This window comes from Thalassophryne amazonica, chromosome 8 (genome assembly GCF_902500255.1).
Source record: "Thalassophryne amazonica chromosome 8, fThaAma1.1, whole genome shotgun sequence".
Lineage (NCBI taxonomy): Eukaryota > Metazoa > Chordata > Actinopteri > Batrachoidiformes > Batrachoididae > Thalassophryne > Thalassophryne amazonica.
The window spans coordinates 42639357-42658411 of NC_047110.1; the positions used below are offsets into that span (position 1 = coordinate 42639357).

Sequence of the window (19055 nt, forward strand, 5' to 3'; positions counted from 1 at the left end):
TGGTTAGTGGATACTGGATTGATGATGGATGATTGGGAATAGATGTGGTTGTCACAGAGACACAGAGAAGCTTTCCACACACATTATATTAAACCAGATAAATAAACCATTATTTTTTGATAGTTTCAGAGAAGAAGCAAGCCAGATACATGCCCTGAGGCCATTGGTGCTGGTGGTCATCTTTGGATTCCCTAGCATGAAGCAGATAAGAGGGTAGAATCCCACCTGGATGGAATGCCAGTCTGATGCAGGTTATGTCCACAGATATGGCCAGTATGCCTCAAGGCGCTTCACACAAGTAAGGTCCAACTTTACTAATCCCTAGAGCAAACACACAGGTGACAGTAGTAAGGAAAAACTCCCTCTGATGATATTGAGGAAGAAACCTCACGCAGACCAGCCTCAAAGGGGTGACCCACTGCTTAAGCCATTCTACCAACAAAACGTTTACAATACAGAACACAACACAACAACAATTGATGAGAGTCCATGCAGGTGAACAGTCCACCATCAGGAGGGGAGAGCTAATGGAGCCACTCGCTGGATTTGTTCCTACAGCGGAGTCTGGCCCGCGTTCGCCACAGAAATCATCCAATCCAGCACGTGGATCCAGCTGCATCTCGGACAGAAAGAAAAAGAAAACAGAATCAGTCGGTCAGATAAACTGCATTTAAGGTATAATTTGTCACTATTGAGCAATAGGAAAGCAGAAGAAACACTGAAGTGATCACCAGCCCTAAGCTTCACTAACAGACCCAGACTTTACATAAAGTTGAGGCCAAGACCCAATAAACAGACTTCTTTCTCTCACGGTGTCTCTCAACATGTGCTATTCTGGAAGTACATGTATCTTGAAATGTTGTTAGTTGCTTTCATTTCCAAAGCTCTGGTGGACACCAAGTGCACCACTGCTTGTATTCAACTGACACAAGCTTAAATGACTCTAATGTGATTTTATTGGGTGCTTATGACTGTGAAACATTAGTAAAAGGACAAACTTATACATAATTAAGAAAATCGATTCACACTCACAAAAATTCAGTGTTAAAGGGGTCAGATTTAGCAGTTTTCCAGGATGTTAATAATGGTCACATGTCTTAAAACAGTTCACTATTTGTAGCCAGAGGTATCCGAAAAATGTCATAGATTTGTGCCTGCTGCTTTAAATGGTGTCACAGGTCACATTTTAGCATTTACTTATGATATCAGCGTTATTCAGTTCCTGGTGTTATTCTCCTCATATTATTGTTGTTCTCAGTGTCATCTGGTTTATTCTGTCCCATGTTAGATTGTCTTTAGTGATTTTACTTTGATGTCTCTCCTGCATCCCCTCTATGTAGCGTTATTTCCTGTTTCTATACTTCCGGTTTCATGCGTCACCATACTGCTATGTTTAACTATTTGTTTGCCTTTATAACCATGGTCAGAACATTCCCTCATTGCCAGATTACCTACAATCCTTCCTGCTTTCTTGTGTTCTGATTCACAGTGTTCTCCAGTGTTTTGTCTCTGTGTTACAGGCAAACAATGCCATTTCAAGTTTCTAGAGTTTTGCTTACCATTCTGGATTTGTTAGCCTGTTATGATATATCCAGCCCAGTCTCATTTTTTTTCATGCTCTCGCCATGAAATTAGTCAAATTTTTGTGACAGGAGTTTTTTTAAACTCACTATTACTAACCCTACTCCTACCCTCAACATAACCATAACCACCCCCCACTTCACTTTTAATTTCGTGCAACCATCACAGAATGAATTAGAATGAATTTGTGCTGCCGTGACGAAAATGAGGCGCTTTTCGTCACAATATCACGAACCAATAGATTAATGTATATTTCGTGCTGCTGAATCACGACTTGCCATGAAACCAGGTTGGATATATCTCTGTGCACTGACCTATTGTTTGCACTTTGGATAATTTGTCTGCTGTTCCCTCTGAAAGACTGTTGCCCATTGGACTGATCACCTGTGACCCTGACCTCTGCCTGCATTACTGACCAAGCCTCCTGCCTGCCATTTGGAGAACTGCTGCTCCACCTGTGAGCATTATCATTAACTCAATTATGGACAATAAATCACTTTTTAACCTAACTTCTTTGTGGTTCTCTGTGTTGAGGTCCCCTGTCCAGTCATGACAAATGGAAAGCAGATGCTGCTTGCCATGCCCTCTTTCTCCATAGTGGATGTGCCTCAGAACAAACAGCAGATCAGATGTGAATTTCGTTTGCGTATATCACAGAAGTTTAAAAAGAGCTGCTTCAAGCTGAAATGAATGTAAACATTTTTTTCCAGCAAAATCTCAGGAGGTGACCTGGGGAGGTTCCTGAAATTTAGGTGAGTTGTCATGGAATTACCTTTTTGTTTCAACTTTAACAACTCTGCTCCAAAAGTTAATCACCTGGAGACACAAACCCAAGTGGTATTCCCACCAACTTTAATAAAAATCCATCCGGCCGTGGGTTTCTTTTCTTTTCTTTTTTTTTCTTTTTCTTATTTGGATTTGTTCACACAGATACAGGAGGGATTACAATACCTTGTGCATCCAGGGTGCAGAGTTATGAACACGTGGCCATATTTAATGATAGTATGTTTGCAGACATGCATTTTAAGGCAAACGGATGCCCTCCTGGCCAGTTTTAAACACTTGGTCCAAATCAAGACTTCTTGGTCCTGATCCTGAAGTATCCCTGCTCTCTATTTTCCATTTTTCCATGTTCTACACAAAGTAAATCCAGTTCCCAAGAGAAATCGTGGCAACATCAGTACAGCCTGACATCATGATGTGGTCTGTGGCCAGCAAGGCCGTCCTGTTGGTGGAGCTCATGGTGCCATGGGATGATGGGCTGGAGGCAGTCTGTGAGCGGAAGCGGGAAAAGTACACAGACCTGGCTGCTGAGTGCAGCGAGGCTGGCTGGAGTCTAGTAATATGCCTGATGGAGGTGGGATGCCAGGAGTTTGTCAGCTTTTTCAAAATCACATCTCATAAGGGGCATCGGGGAGACAGGAGCGGAGTTTCAAAAAGCCATGAAGGAGCTGGCTGGAGAGACTGAGAAAAGCAGCTTGTTGTGGCTAAGGAGGAGGCATGGAAGTTGTGAGCAGCAGGGGATGGCAGGCAGAAGTCTTTGCCATCACTTTTCCACCAGGAAATGTACTGCAGTAAAGGAGTGAAACATCAAAGATCGGCGGTCCCCAGCTGAAGACCCACATACGCTGTGCCAAGGTGTTGGCTGGCCTCCTAAAGGGTACACTGGGGAGCAGCCTAAGGCACCAGGGGAGGTGTGTCAGGCAGTAATGCCTAGCAGGCCAACCAGCAGCCTGGACTTCAAGTGATAATTATCTGATATCAGGCACGTTCTCCTCAAGAGGCACAGAATGATCAAAACTGGCACAGCAAATAAGATGCAGGTAGGCTTAAAACTGGAAATTAAAAACTAAAGGGAGAGAGCCTGGGAGTCCCTCAGGTACGGAAATCAAGAAGCCAGTCTTCACTTTTATAATCATACATTTACAGGCGCTGTCAAGGACACAGAACCTTTCTGAATGACTGATTAGTGGATTAGCGGGGAATAGAGATGGTGCCCGGTTGTCTGAGAGTGTTTGTGTGCACACATGATTGGTGTCTTCAGCTGTGCACAAAAAAAGCCCTCGTATAATCTGTGCTGCATCACATCAGGCCTGTTAAGGACATTTATTAATGCTTTAGCGTCCCTCTGTTCCTTCTCAGAACAGGCCACCTGGACAATACAGGAAGAGCTGGACAAAGTGTGATTAGATTGTGTTATGAGCACAAAGACAAAAACAATGACATTTTTCTTGGGTAAAGTGACAGCTCAGCCCGTGCCAGGGGACATCTGATAAGAGAAGACAAACATCACTCACGGTGGTCTTAGTTTCTTCAAACTTCAAGGTCAAAGCCGGTATACACAAAAGATTTTGGTTCACAGTGTCTGCGCACGTTTCTGTGTTATATAACATCATCAGCGAGCATCGGTGTTCTAATTCAAACACGCTGTCCATCTTTCTGTCCATCAGACAGACACTGAGCAGACGGCTCACGGCGGCCCACACACTGCTGTCGCCCTGCTATTCCCAGCTTGCGGTTAGTACGACAACATAAGCCTGCCTGTCCATTTCATGCCAAACCTGATGTCTCCTTGTCACTTTGTTTTTTTCCCCCCCTTTTTAGCTTTCAATACTGTAGCGACTGCGAATTTTCTCAAAAATCCCTCTCTGCTGCTGTAATTACTTGTAAGTCCTATTGACAGCTGGAGGTGCACTTAGCAAGGTCAGAAAGCAATTTAGACCAAAGTGTTCTTTATGCTTTAAATAACCTTGTTCAGCATCCCTGCTGAGTCTTTCTCGTCACCTTTATCATTCACCGCTGCCATTCTCTGCGCCTGCCTGTGAACCTGTTCCATCTGTTACCTTTGCATCTTAAACTCTGCAACGTTATTTTATAACCATATACAGTCAGACCCATAAGGATTCGGACAGTTCGGTACACCCCCACAGTGGAGCTGAAATGAAACAATCAAGATGTGGATGAAGTGGTTTGAATTTCAGGTTTAAAACAAGGCCTGATACAGATACATCGGGGCATGATACAGGGTGGATACATAAACAGACGTGATAAGATATTTATCACGTATTACAACAAAATAAAGAGCAAGAACCATATAATTATCGTCAACCCCATTTGTCAAGTTCCACCGGAGAATGAACAAGGAGCCCACTCTTCTCCTTCTTGGTTCCACTCAGCCATTCAGTGAACAAGTTCACATCACTTTCCATTTTCCTGGTGGTGTCTTGTTCTTATGTCTCTCTATAAAGTCATGACTGTCCTCTTCATTAATGTCTCACAACTTCAGTATGAGACTCAAGTTGTAGAATTCTCCCTGCTGGGGAGGCTAAAACACTCTCACCTTGATCAAACATCTTGGTTGAATGAAATGATCTGGATCAGGATCCTGCACGTGTCACCAGGGTAACACAAAATGGGGGGGTGTCATTGGTGGGGTTGAGAAATGGGGGCTCCTGATTGGATGAAAAGTGGGGCAATACAAAGTCTGGTCTTTTCATTGTCTTTTTTGTATTGCCCTGTTTTAAGATTTGTATCGCCCTGATTTTATTGCCACAGTTTCCAGGGCAGTAAAATTGACAGGACAAGTGTATGATTTATCAGCCATATTTTTTCTTGTATCTCATGAGGGCTGGTTTACGAGTATAGGGCAGATTTTTGTTGTAATATGTGATAAGAGAGTTTACAAGACCCCCAAGACACTACGCCAGTCCATTGCAAATTACTTCCTCAATCAAGGCTGGTACTCATTTACAGCTGGGAGGATGATGCAGATGAGGTATCTTGTCCTTTTAAGGACACACACAGGTATCTCAAAGCTTATGCATTCAAATCTTGGTGTGTAATGTATTTTGCTAGTCCTTTGTCACAGACCCTCCTTCTCTTTGGGAGGTTTTGCATGCAAAAACACAAATCAGATCTACGTTCAAGTCTCTCGTGCCTTCTGGCAAACTGTAGCTGAAGTTACACATTTTGTTTTTAAGGAAGTCCTTTGCTGCTCAATCATGAAACTGTATAACTACTGATGGAACAGATGCAGGTTAAACTATGCACAGTATCTCTCCAATCACAACCACAGAAGCCTATATCACCTTCAGCATTATCATGGCTGTCTTGGTGGCTTCCCCCATTAGTTTCCTTGTTCCATGGCCAATCAGTTTCTGAGAACTGCCTTAACTGTGCAGACTTACAATATAGTACCATAGCTGTTTCTATTTCTTAATGATTGATGTAAATTAAGTCCAAGACACATTCAGTGGCATTTGTTCATGTATCTATTTACTTGACTTTGGCAGTAAATGTGATGTTTTGCATTAAAAATAACCTTTATTTAGTTTGTCCAATTACTTATGGCCTCTGAAAATAAAGGGAATGTGTATAAAAATGGTTGCCATTCCTACCGTAAATGGTGGATATTTTTTGTTATATCTCTTGAATTAAAGCCAAAAGTCTACGCTACAAGCACATCTCGATTGTTTCATTTCAGTTCCAATGTGGTGGCACATATAGAAGAAAATTTACCAAAAATTGTGTCACTATCCAAATACTTATTGACCTGGCTGTAGTTACTGGCACTCCCATGGGAAGAATAATTTAATAATCCCTGGACCTTTCCTGCAGGTGGTCTGTCTAACTGTCAGCACACAGAACATGAGCTCAACATGCTGTTTGCAGTGTCGCTTCCGAGAAGGTCCGCCTGTGCATTTTGTACGAACGCCAAGACTAAATGGAGTATGTTATTTATCAAATGACATATTATGGCTACATCTGTGAAAATCTTCTATTTGCTGCAAATCCATTCTTTTATGAAGACTCCTTAAGAGCATTAAAAGTTAAGGAAGTGCCCTTAGGACCGGCAGGTGCCAGGTTCAATCCCTTGTCCTGACAGGGACGTGTGGGTGTTGAAAGTGAAAGAACAAGTACTAGTGTTACTCTCATTAAGACCACTAAGGTGCCCTTACGTATCTCCAAGTTGCTCCCAGTGAACAAATGAGTGCTCCAAATAGTAATACTGTGTGTGTGTGTGTGTGTGTGTGTGTGTGTGTGTGTGTGTGTGTGTGTGTGTGTGTGTGTGTGTGTGTGTGTGTGTGTGTGTGTGTGTGTGTGTGTGTGTGTGTGTGTGAGAGAGAGAGAGAAAATCTAAAAAAAAATGTAAAACACTGACTGAACATCTGATAGATGGAAGAAGTACATTAAATCACATTACTTCTTCCTCCATATTCCACTCAGAATTACAGTTTGCATTTCTTAATGATTGATGTAAATTAACTCCAAGACATATTCAGTGACTTGGAAATGTTCATGTATCCATCCCCTGGCTTGTCAAAAGAAAACTGTCTGTCAAAGTGATTATTTGTATTGACAGTAATCCTCATTTCCAATTACTCTCATGGTTTCCAAAATGGAGGGTCTGTGTATAAAAATGAAATTAATTCCTAAATGGGTGATATTTTTGTTAAACCCATTGAATTCAAGCTACAACCCCTGGCAAAAATTATGGAATCACCGGCCTGGGAGGATGTTCATTCAGTTGTTTAATTTTGTAGAAAAAAAAGCAAATCACAGACATGACACAAAACTAAAGTCATTTCAAATGGCAACTTTCTGGCTTTAAGAAACACTATAAGAAATCAAGAAAAAAAAGATTGTGGCAGTCAGTAACGGTTACTTTTTTAGACCAAGCAGAGGAAAAAAATATGGAATCACTCAATTCTGAGGAAACAATTATGGAATCACCCTGTAAATTTTCATCCCCAAAACTAACACCTGCATCATATCAGATCTGCTCGTTAGTCTGCATCTAAAAAGGAGTGAACACACCTTGGAGAGCTGTTGCACCAAGTGGACTGACATGAATCATGGCTCCAACACGAGAGATGTCAATTGAAACAAAGGAGAGGATTATCAAACTCTTAAAAGAGAGTAAATCATCACGCAATGTTGCAAAAGAAGACTGTGAAAGGTTGTTCACAGTCAGCTGTGTCTAAACTCTGGACCAAATACAAACAACATGGGAAGGTTGTTAAAGGCAAACATACTGGTAGACCAAGGAAGACATCAAAGTGTCAAGACAGAAAACTTAAAGCAATATGTCTCAAAAATCGAAAAATGTACAACAAAACAAATGAGGAACGAATGGGAGGAAACTGGAGTCAACGTCTGTGACCGAACTGTAAGAAACCGCCTAAAGGAAATGGGATTTACATACAGAAAAGCTAAACGAAAGGCATCATTAACACCTAAACAGAAAAAAACAAGGTTACAATGGGCTAAGGAAAAGCAATTGTGGACTGTGGATGACTGGATGAAAGTCATATTCAGTGATGAATCTCGAATCTGCATTGGGCAAGGTGATGATGCTGGAACTTTTGTTTGGTGCCGTTCCAATGAGATTTATAAAGATGACTGCCTGAAGAGAACATGTAAATTTCCACAGTCATTGATGATATGGGGCTGCATGTCAGGTAAAGGCACTGGGGAGATGGCTGTCATTACATCATCAATAAATGCACATGTTTATGTTGATATTTTGGACAATTGAAAGGATGTTTGGGGATGATGAAATCATTTTTCAAGATGATAATGCATCTTGCCATAGAGCAAAAACTGCAAAAACATTCCTTGCAAAAAGACACATAGAGTCAATGTCAATGAGCAGATCTGATTTGATGCAGGTGTTAATTTGGGGGATGAAAATTTACAGGGTGATTCCATAATTTTTTCCTCAGAATTAAGTGATTCCATATTTTTTACCTCTGCTTGGTCTAAAAAGTAACCGTTACTGACTGCCACAATCTTTTTTTCTTGATTTCTTATAGTGTTTCTTAAAGCCAGAAAGTTGCCATTTCAAATGACTTTAGTTTTGTGTCATGTCTGTGATCTGCTTTTTTTTCTACAAAATTAAACAACTGAATGAACATCCTCCGAGGCCGGTGATTCCATAATTTTTGCCAGGGGTTGTAAATGTGTCCACTTTGAGCACATCTTAATTGTTTGATTTCAACTCCATTGGTGGCGGTATGTTGTTACTGTCCAAATAGTTATGGACCTGATTGTAATTCGTTTTGGAAAGTTAAAAGTAATTGCTTACAGGACATGTCAGTAAAAACTAAATCATCCTGGTCAGAATGAATTTAGGTTATGTGTTGTAATACATGTAGAAGTGAGGGAAAAGGCACGGGCTTAATGTCATAACATGAACAATCACACCAGGTCTGGAGGGGCTGTGTGCAATAACAGGAACAAAAAAACAGAGTAATTCAGTATAATATAATATACCTGCACTCAATATTAAACTGAATGTCTGTAAGACAAATGATGGCCCAACAAGGTGGAAAATCCTGAAGCTGCTCTTTGTTGTGCTGTTGCATTGGAATTAATTTCATGATAAAATATTGATGTTATTTTGTAAATGTGCACTCCACAGAGTAAAGCACAGGAGTTTAATACTCTGTTACATGTCAAACAACAGCACACCATATTATGTCAGTTATATTCCGTGAACTTGCATTTTAATTACACAATTCAACCTGCAACCAATAGAGGGCAGTCTATCCACATGGCACATGAATTGAACTATGAACCTAAAAGCGAGGTGACCAAGGCATTATTATGGATAAGTGAAATGCCATGTCATAAATTAGATTGTATCAGAAAATGCTCAGTGTGCACAAAACAGGGGAGCACTGCATGACGAATGATAGTGTTTGACGTCATGACGATAACACATCATCACTATTCAGGCAGCATAGAGGAAAGCTGCGGGCAGGTGTAGGCGCATTGATCAAAATGTCATCAAAATAAGGCAGTCTTGTAGAACTAAGTGAACTTCTGTTCCACTTGAGAGAGTTCCAGAGCTTTGATTTGGCCTTTGTTGGCGAGCAGCATCCCTTGGGTTTGCATGTTCCAACACTCAGCAGTCTCATTACTTTTTAGACAAACAGGTTTGGACGTATTGAACTCGAATCCAAAAGCAAGGCCTGCTCTGCTCTTCCCTGCCACTCACCTCTCTCCCGGCTCTGTTTGCCATCGGTGCGTGTTTGTCTCTCTCGCTGTCTCTGGGTGTGTGTTTGCCTGACACTTGTCTGGGTTGGCCTACTTTCTCCTTGATCTCATCAGTCAATGTGAGGACCTGAGCCAGCTTCGAGAATGTGTCAGCGGTTAGGGGCCAACTCGCACCCGTCCCTCCCAAGATGTTCCTGATCTCCGTTCCAGACCCCCACTGGGCAAAAGGCAGCACATCCCCCCAAACACGCAGCTTAATTTGCATGCCCATAAATCACTCACACCGCTGACACCCAGGCGCACAACAGGCTATGACGTGACCACCGAGCTCAAGGTATCAAAGTGCAGAGTTAAATAATACCAGGCTCCAATACGACAATAAACTACTCTCTATTGTCAGTGACACAGTCCTGTACACAAATGACAAATTGCTATTAGTAAGGCATCCATTGCTAGTTATTTAAACTACTCTACGTTTTGAACTTGAAATTCATCAGTTGTCTCCTGTACAGCTTCAATGTAACAATGACCCTATTGACCTCATAATCATGGCTGTTTTTAAGTGGATGCTGTACGGTCACACTGGTGTGTTATTGGATGCCTTATGAATAGCCTTGTGAAAAATGAATATGGTACCATATCAACAGCCACTTTGTGAACTATTCATATAGTTGTCGAGTGATGATGAAGCTCATCACACTTGAGTAGTACTTACATATGCCCCACAGTTGAAAAAAGTATGTACGTTTTAGCTGTTAACTGCAAGAAAAGATCAGAATACACAACTGATTTAAAGCTTGTTCCAGGTTCAATAAGCACTAAAGAACTATTATGCTTCCTAAAGCTTATATAGACTAAACAGCTGCAAATGTGATTAACTATTCAACAGCCAGGCTGGAACAAAAGCAGCTCTAATTTGTCTTACAATGACAACTAATGCACATTTTGTAAAAGGCATACATAGTTAAACAGAGCTAAATATCATATAAATGAGCTACTACTTTCAGTAATATTTCACACTAAGTATTGAGTAAGATTTTAGCTTGTGGGTATTATATACTCTCTCTCTCTCTCTCTCTCTCTCTCTCTCTCTCTCTCTCTCTCTCTCTCTCTATATATATATATATATATAATATACAGTGGGGCCAAAAAGTATTAGTCAGCCCCTGATTGTGCAAGTTCTCCTACTTAGGAAGATGAGAGAGGTCTGTAATTTTCAACATAGGTACAGCTCAATTATGAGAGACAAAATGAGAAAAAAAAATCCAGAAAATCACACTGTAGGATTTTTAAATTAATAATTTGTAAATTATGGTGGAAAGTAAGTATTTGGTCACCCACAAACAAGCAAGATTTCTGGCTCTCACAGACCTGTAACTCCTTTAAGAAGCTCTTCTGTCCTCCACCTGTTACCTGTATTAATGGCACCTGTTTGGCAGCTGTCGAAGGACACCAGGAAGAAAACTGTAGATGTGCACCAGGCTGGGAAGAGTGAATCTACAAGTCGAGGACGCTGGTGTGAATAAATCAACTGTGGGAGCATTGTAAGAAAATGGAAGACATACAAGACCATTGATAATCTCCCTCGATCTGGGGCTCCACACAAGATGTCATCCCGTGGGGTCAAAATGATCATGAGAACGGTGAACAAAAATCCCAGAATACACGGAGGGACCTGATGAATTACCTGCAGAGAACTGGGACCAAAGTAACAAAGGCTACACACTACACAGAGAGGAACTCAAATCCTGCAGTGCCAGGCGTGTCCCACTGCTTAAGCCAGTACATGTCCAGGCCCGTCTGAAGTTTACCAGAGAGCATATGGATGACCCAGAAGAGGATTGGGAGCATATCATGTGGTCAGATGAAACCAAAATAGAACATTTTGGTAAAAACTCAACTCATCGTGTTTGGAGGAAGAAGAATGCTGAGTTGCATCCACAGAACACCATATCTACTGTAAAGCATGGGGGTGGAAACATTAGGCTTTGGGGCTGTTTTTCTGCAAAGAGGACAGGACGACTGATCCATGTTAAGGGAAGAATGAACTTGGCCATGTATCGTGAGATTATAAGCCAAAATCTCCTTCCATCAGTGAGAGCATTGAAGATGCAACATGGCTGGGTCTTCCAGCATGACAATGATCCCAAACACACCGCTCGGGCAACAAAGGAGTGGCTCCGTAAAAAGCATTTCAAGGTCCTGGAGTGGCCAAGCCAGTCTCCAGACGTCAACCCCATAGAAAATTTTTTGAGGGAGTTGAAAGTCCATGTTGCCCAGCGACAACCCCGAAACATCACTGCTCTAGAGGAGATCTGCATGGAGGAATGGGCCAAAATACCAGCTACAGTGTGTGCAAACCTGGTGAAGACTTACAGGGAACGTTTGACCTCTGTCATTGCCAACAAGGATTATTGAAGACTATTGAGTTGAACTTTTGTTATTGACCAAATACTTATTTTCCACCATAATTTACAAATAAATTCTTTAAAAATCCTATAGTGTGATTTCCTGGATTTTTTTTTCTCATTTTGTCTCTCCCTGTTGAAGTGTACCTATGTTGAAAATTACAGACCTCTCTGACTAAATACTTTTTGGTCCCACTGTGTGTGTGTGTGTGTGTGTATATATATATATATATATATATATATATATATATATATATATATATATATATATATATATATATATATATTAAGAAATGGATTAATTCCCAACACCCAACAGACAAACATGTAAATATAGCATCTTCAGAAAAGGAATGCATATTTGGGTGTGCTGTGGAGTCATTTTCACTTAGATCATTTTGTCATATGGTCCCCCACCCCCATCCACACAAACACACAGGTATGGTGAAATGCTAAAAATGTGAATCATTAGCGAGTCAGTGGTGACACAGCTGTTTGGTTGCACCTGGGCAGTACTTCAAAATTATGGAGGCTATTTAGTGGAAATCCGCAGATGTGGCCCCCCTTCCCACTCACCCACACACACGCACATGCACACACATTTACATTCACACCTTGAGCAGACATTGCTATCCAAAGGCACTTAGAAATTAGGTGTAGTATAAAACAAGTGAGAAACAGATTTGGAGACTCTGAACTGAAACTCATTGGGTATGTGTGGCTGAGATTGGAGAAATTGTGCATCATGCAAGTTTTGAGGTTTTGCATCACCAGTTATATAGCTTTATGATGAAGTGGTATAGAGGATTGCTATATAGACAGACAGACAGATAGATAGATAATGTTGAATCATTTATATCCTTGATGAAGGTCAGACCAAATGTGTTAAGAAAAAACAAAAGTACCTTTAAAGAAACAGGGTCTTCACTGAATTATATAGTAAAAAGGAAACCAATTTTTTATCACAAAATACCTTGAGATGTAACTTCTCCTCTGATACTTGACCTTTGTGGTTAATTGTTGACATTGACCTTAACCTCAGTGACCTACCACTGCAGCAAAAACATTTTGAACTTGACTTTTGACCTTCAGTCCCAGACATGTTGGGGTGCATGCTGAAAATAAGGCTTCAGAAGAAACTGATCTGTCTGGCTTTGTTTTAAGATGCCAACATTGCTCAAAATATGAGGCTCACTGGTCAACACCTATATGTACCATAATTTCTAAATTTCAGAGCTGCATATGCAGTAGTTTCTACAAAGTTGCAGTTGAAAATTTTGCAGACCCACTCAGGGACTGTTAATCCCGTGCATATCCAACTAAATTGCAGGGTAAAATGTGGTGAACCGCTGTACTGAAGAGCTTGATGGGTCTGTTTATACATACACTTGGCAAAAACATTATGATGTATTTAAAAAAATTCCAATTTACTCCCCTTGAAGACACTGGACTGGAATTACTTTTCTTCATGCACATCTTCATATGGCATGCCATCACTGCAATCCACAAACCAGAGTTGGAGGAGTTCTGCTTATGATGTCAAAAGAAGAAGAAAAAGAAGAAAAGGGGCCTTTGTTGTCATTGTACATGCATACAATGAAATTTGTGCTTTGCATTTAACCCTTCCTAATTACAGTTAGACACAATCCAACTACCAGCCGCAGTCCAGTGCCCAGCCACTAACTCCAGATATAGAGACGCTGCCTTGGTCAGGGTCAGAGAAAGGAGCAGACCCTAAATAATCATGTTTTGATTGTGGGAGGAAACTGGGGTGCCCATAGAAAACCCACAGACTGACCCGGCAGACTGGTGTCCTGTCCAGAGTACACCCTGCGTCACCCCCTATGACTGCTGGGATAGGCTCCAGCCTACGGTGACCCTTTATTGAAGTTGAAGATGAGTGAGTGAGTTTAGCAGGATTTTCAGTTATGAAAGACTGTGAATAATCTTCTCTCAAAGACATAATTTTCCTTTGTGCACATCTTTATATAGTATGCTACCTCCTGAGTGAAGTTTCACTGAAAATCCATCAACTAGTTTAAGACTGACATGATATATATATATATATATATATAAACCCACAAAAAATGGGGTTGGTATGATTACTTGAATTAGTCTTCTATTTTAGCAATAAAATTACAAATAAAATATATATGTATAGATATCTAATTGGTGATAGATATGTATCTAACATCAAATAAATAATATCAGCAAATAAAATATATATGTACATATATATTTATTTATATGTTATGTACATATGTATATATGTATCTATCACCAATAATAAACACAATAAAGCTTCTAAAAAAGATGGATGCTTATTTCCATTGTGGTCTTCCCCCCCCCCCCCCATTTTTTGCCAAAATTTAAAGTTCCAAAGTAAAGAATGGACAAACTACAATGGATCTTCCCCATTAGCATGGTGAGTCCTAACCTTGGTAGCAAACAAGCAGACACCACTGAAGATATTTTTCAACAAAGCATATTTAATAGGAACAACAGTTTTCTTTCTTGTGTTTCCCCACCACAGCGCTTAAAATACTGGAGCCGCCCCTGAGCCCCAAAGACTCCCGCTGGTTCCGGGCTCCGCGCGACAGAGGCGCAGCCGCTCACCACTCGCAGGAATATTTTGGCGCTTGGACCAACAGCAACAACTTGTTCGCTTTCTCTTTGTGTGCTTGAAGCGATTTTATTGTTGTTGTTGTTTTTTGTCTTCAGTCTCCTCGGCGCTGTGTTGCTGGAGATGCGCGCGGAGTGGGAGGGGGATCACTCGTCTTCGTTCCCGCTCGCTCGTGCCATCTTTGGGAGCGCTGTCGCGCGCCGTGTGTTTACGTGGATTCCGACAGGTGCGATGCGCGCCAGCAGCTCCAGGAAACGCGCGCGCACACATACACACACCTGAATTGACCATGTGACTCAGCAACCTGGGCGTGGAGAAAAAGTCCCAGATAGCGCGCCGCGCTCTTCTGTTGGGTTTCTTTTTCCTTCTTTTTTGGTCGAGCTGTGTAGGTTGTCTGTGTCTCGTTTCACCGACAGGACCTGAGAATTTTTTGTTTTTCCCCGGAGGAGTAGTGCCTTTCTGAGGAACTCTCACGAGCCGAGGGCAGCAAAATGTCAACTTGCTGACGGAGGTTTTTCACTGTCTGGACTGTTCGCGGTGGTGAAACTCCTCGCTTCGTTGTTTTAAATCCAAGGTGAGTTCCGGGGAAGCAGTTTTCTTTCTGTTTTTTTTTTTTTTTTTTTTGTCGTCGGGTTCGAACCACACAAACCTGGTTCAGTCCCCGAGACACGAGAAGTTTTGCTTTCCACGGCGCGTGCGAGCGTCACTTTGCTGAAACCTAAGAAGATTTCAGCAAAGTGACGCTTTGATGTAGTGTTGTGAAAAAAACACAAAGCGAAACGAAAGCTGCTTTAATGTTTCAGCAGTAGCCTGTATCTTATTTATTTATTTTTTAGTAGTGGTCAGTAGTGTCAGAATAATTTTGGGGTGCCGTCTAGTTTATGGTTGAAAGTGTTTACATTGTCGGTTAATCTTGCAATGTGTTATAAAATAGCAATAAATGTCCGCATTAATTTGACACAAAAACGACTTTTGTTTGTCGAGCATTCTTAAATCTTAAGTCAATTAAAAATACTTGTTCACCTTTGATAAGCTTTCCAGTTTCTGTAGACTATATTGATCTGTAAGTAGCACTTCGTTTCTGTTGTGCCACCACATTATCAACTGTTTGAGCTCTGGTAAAGTCTAGAAGCCATGCTGTTTCTTCAGGTCCGTGCATGTACATTTTTTGCATACCGACTATTGTTTCGGTACATCCGGTTACACATGTGAAGGTGGAAAACTTCAGAATTAGACCCGGATCATATCGGAATACTGCTACTGCGCAAGACTTCTGGAAGAGTGCAAAGCCGCTGTGCAGATGTGGAAGAATTGTTTGAATTTCCAGACTTTTTAAATACATTTAAGAAAATTTTAACCTTAAACTAACCCTAAACATGAACTCACTTGCATTACAATAGTGCTTTGCTTTTGAGACATCAGATTTAGAGCCTTGTTCCGAAGCCCTCCCAGAAATAGTTCACAAATTCTGAAGCGCAAACTATTCCGTGTTTGTCCGCCTTCATATGCTGTGCAGCACACACATACACAGTGGGTCCAATACTTCACTGCACCTATTTTGCAGCTGTGCCAGGGGGCACAGTGGCAGTGCTCTTGTCTCCCAACAAGAAGCCACCTGTGCCTTAATCTTCAAGTACATCCGGAGTTGCGTTAAGAAGGGCATCTGGTGTAAAACCTGTGCCAAATCAACATGCCCATGCAGGATCTGCTGTGGTGACCCAGAATAAAAAGCCTGAAGCAGCCAAAAGAAAACCACCTAATTTGCATAATGACTAACATAATCTGTAATTATATTTATGCATGTATTTGACAAATGCGTTTGCCCAAAGCAACTTTGAAGTTAGGAAAACAAAAATCAAAAGTAAACCTGTCTTTATATTAACACCCAATCAAAAGTAACTAGGATTTGAACCTTTGATACTTTGGTTGGAAGATAATCACTGTAGCCATTGAATGGCTTGCAGCTAAATGGTTGTCTGTAAGAACTGAATATTACATATGTAAATGGAAAGTTGTATAGAGATATATCTAAACGGAAGCCTTTGTGGGTCTAGACTACACCAGTACTTCCTATCTGTAGTACTGTAATGTTTAATCAGAATGCTTCAGTGCATGATTTATTCATGACTTGTACTTGGGCTGCACATAATGGTTATTTCCATTATTGATTGATCTGTTTATCATTTTTACAATGGCTTGATTAATCATTTAGTATCTAAAATGCCATGAAGTGAAGGGAATGCCGAAAACTAAAAAACACATAACTGAAATCAAAGTTTGTAGTTTTTCCCAGATGAGTGAGCTAAACAATCCAATTGATTGTCGGAATAGTTTCCCCCTCCTTCTGTTGATCGCTTACTCCTTTCATTGTGAACAGCTGCGTTCTACACTTCTTCCTTAAATCATGCATTGATCTCAGGAGCATTTCAGCCGTGGCATCTGCGGCAGTCTCCTCACAAGCAACCGCCTGTCCTTATACACAGGCAATTTCAGTGAGAAATGGTCGTATGAACTGTGTTCCTCACCTCTGGACGGTAGGTTGTACATCAGCAGCTGAAAGAACAGAAGTAGTGAGCACTGCCTTGTCTTTGTGTGTGCTTTTTTTATTTTTTCTTCTTGTTCTGTGTGTGTTTTTGTCTGATGGAAAACAAGGAGACAGAACCACTATTCATGGCCCTTTTGAATCTCCTGTGCAGCTCACAGTCTGTGTCTCAGTCCCTGGCACAGCCCTCAACCAGACCACTGTATTGCTTGTTGTCTTTCTAAATTGTGCTTTTATTCTAAACCCTGCTGTTTGCCATCCCTTTTGCACACTACTGTACACGGGGTGCCCCGTCTCCTGGGGATTATTCCTACTAAATAACATTATGCAAACAGTCTTAGTGGAAATGGATTAGTGCAGGCAGCAGGAACATGTGCAGACAGGAAAGATGGCTGTTGGTGGTGGTGACCTGGAGGGGTTTAGAACAGAAGGTCATCCTCCAGACACCTTACTGAATAATTGTGAGTTTCCAGTATTTGCAAGTTCCCACACGGACGCAAGAAGTCAGATCAAGCTGGCTTCTTGTCCTTTCCCTGGTTCCCTTTTTTTTTTTTTTCTTCTGCCTCTTACCCACAATGCTTCATTCAACGCTTTATCTCTCCCACTGAATAAATAGAGACACCTTATCTGTGCAGAGAAGAGTGGTGATGAATGTTTGCTCCTGCTCCCCGCGAGGGTGAAAAAGACAGGCGTCCTGCGCTTCTTCATCGTAGATGTTGTTTTCGGGTCTGGTGAATACAAGACATTTCTCATTCAGGTCATGTTAGTGTTTCGGGATTCTGCAACAATCCCAGAAGCTGAATACAAACTTGCACCCTGTAATACAAGACAGACAAAGTGGGCATGTCCATGAGACTCAGTCATAGGCAGCTCATTTATGAAAACCGCTGGCTTTGGAAAGAAAACTTTGTGGTGAGATCTGGCATTTTTAGATCCATGAAAATAGTCTGAAACCAACTGAGAAATGGCACGACTGTATGATTGGATAGTGAGCTGATATATTAACTCTGTTGCATGTTTAGGGTTCATCCTGATCCTGGATGCATCATGAAGCATAGTGTTCTCGTTTAAACCGTATTGTTTCCTCTAACCATGCATGTCATTTTATAGTATTTTTTTTAGGTCACCTGAATTTGAACTCCTCTCCCAGTCATTTTTTGTTTCTTCTGGATTGGATTACTGATGTCTGTCATGTTCGTTTGGGAACTAAAACCATAATTATGATAAGCAACAAGCAATCTCATGCTTCCTGTGTTCAGCCTACCAAATAGTGCAGCAGATAACACAATATTTACAGAGGAATCCTTCAAATGTTGATGCAAGCACCAAATTCAGCACAAATACTCCTTAGACATCACACATTATTTGTTTGAACATAAAGATTCCAAAAACATACAGTTTGGACTCTCTGTGACTAAATGTTATGCGGTTAAAAACAGCAAGAATGGTGACAAAGGTCCACGTCAGTTTGTACAAGGGTCAAAAGTTACAGTTACGTACTTCAATTTTGGTAAAAACGTGATGCAAATTATTGGTTGAGTTAATAAGATTTTTAAAAGGAATAGTTTGCAACATGTCATGCTTAGTTATGTTACGGGGGAAGATATGTCACAGAATCCAATAGGCATCAAATAAAAATGGTAAATGGACTGCATTTATATAGCGCTTTTCCATCTGCATCAGACACTCAAAGTGCTTTATAAATAATGCCTCACATTCACCCCGATGTGAGGGTACTGCCATACAAGGTGCTCACCACACACCGGGAGCAATAGAGGATTAAAGACCTTGCTCAAATGCCCTTAGTGAATTTCCAGTCAGGCTGGGATTTGAACCGAGGATCTTCTGGTCTCAAGCCCAACGCCTTAACCACTAGACATCACCTCCCATGTGTCAACAC

General features: G+C 41.1%; 1 protein-coding gene across 2 annotated transcripts in view; it reads left to right on the forward strand.

Annotated features, from left to right (window-relative positions):
* The first annotated feature begins 14801 nt into the window (after positions 1-14801).
* The window catches only part of plxnb2b (plexin b2b), a 391971-nt gene continuing 387717 nt past the window's right edge, over positions 14802-19055 (forward strand). For both annotated transcript variants that reach the window (XM_034176072.1, XM_034176073.1), the window contains exon 1: positions 14802-15187. The gene's annotated coding sequence lies outside the window, so the exon portion shown is untranslated. The remainder of the gene's footprint in view (positions 15188-19055) is intronic.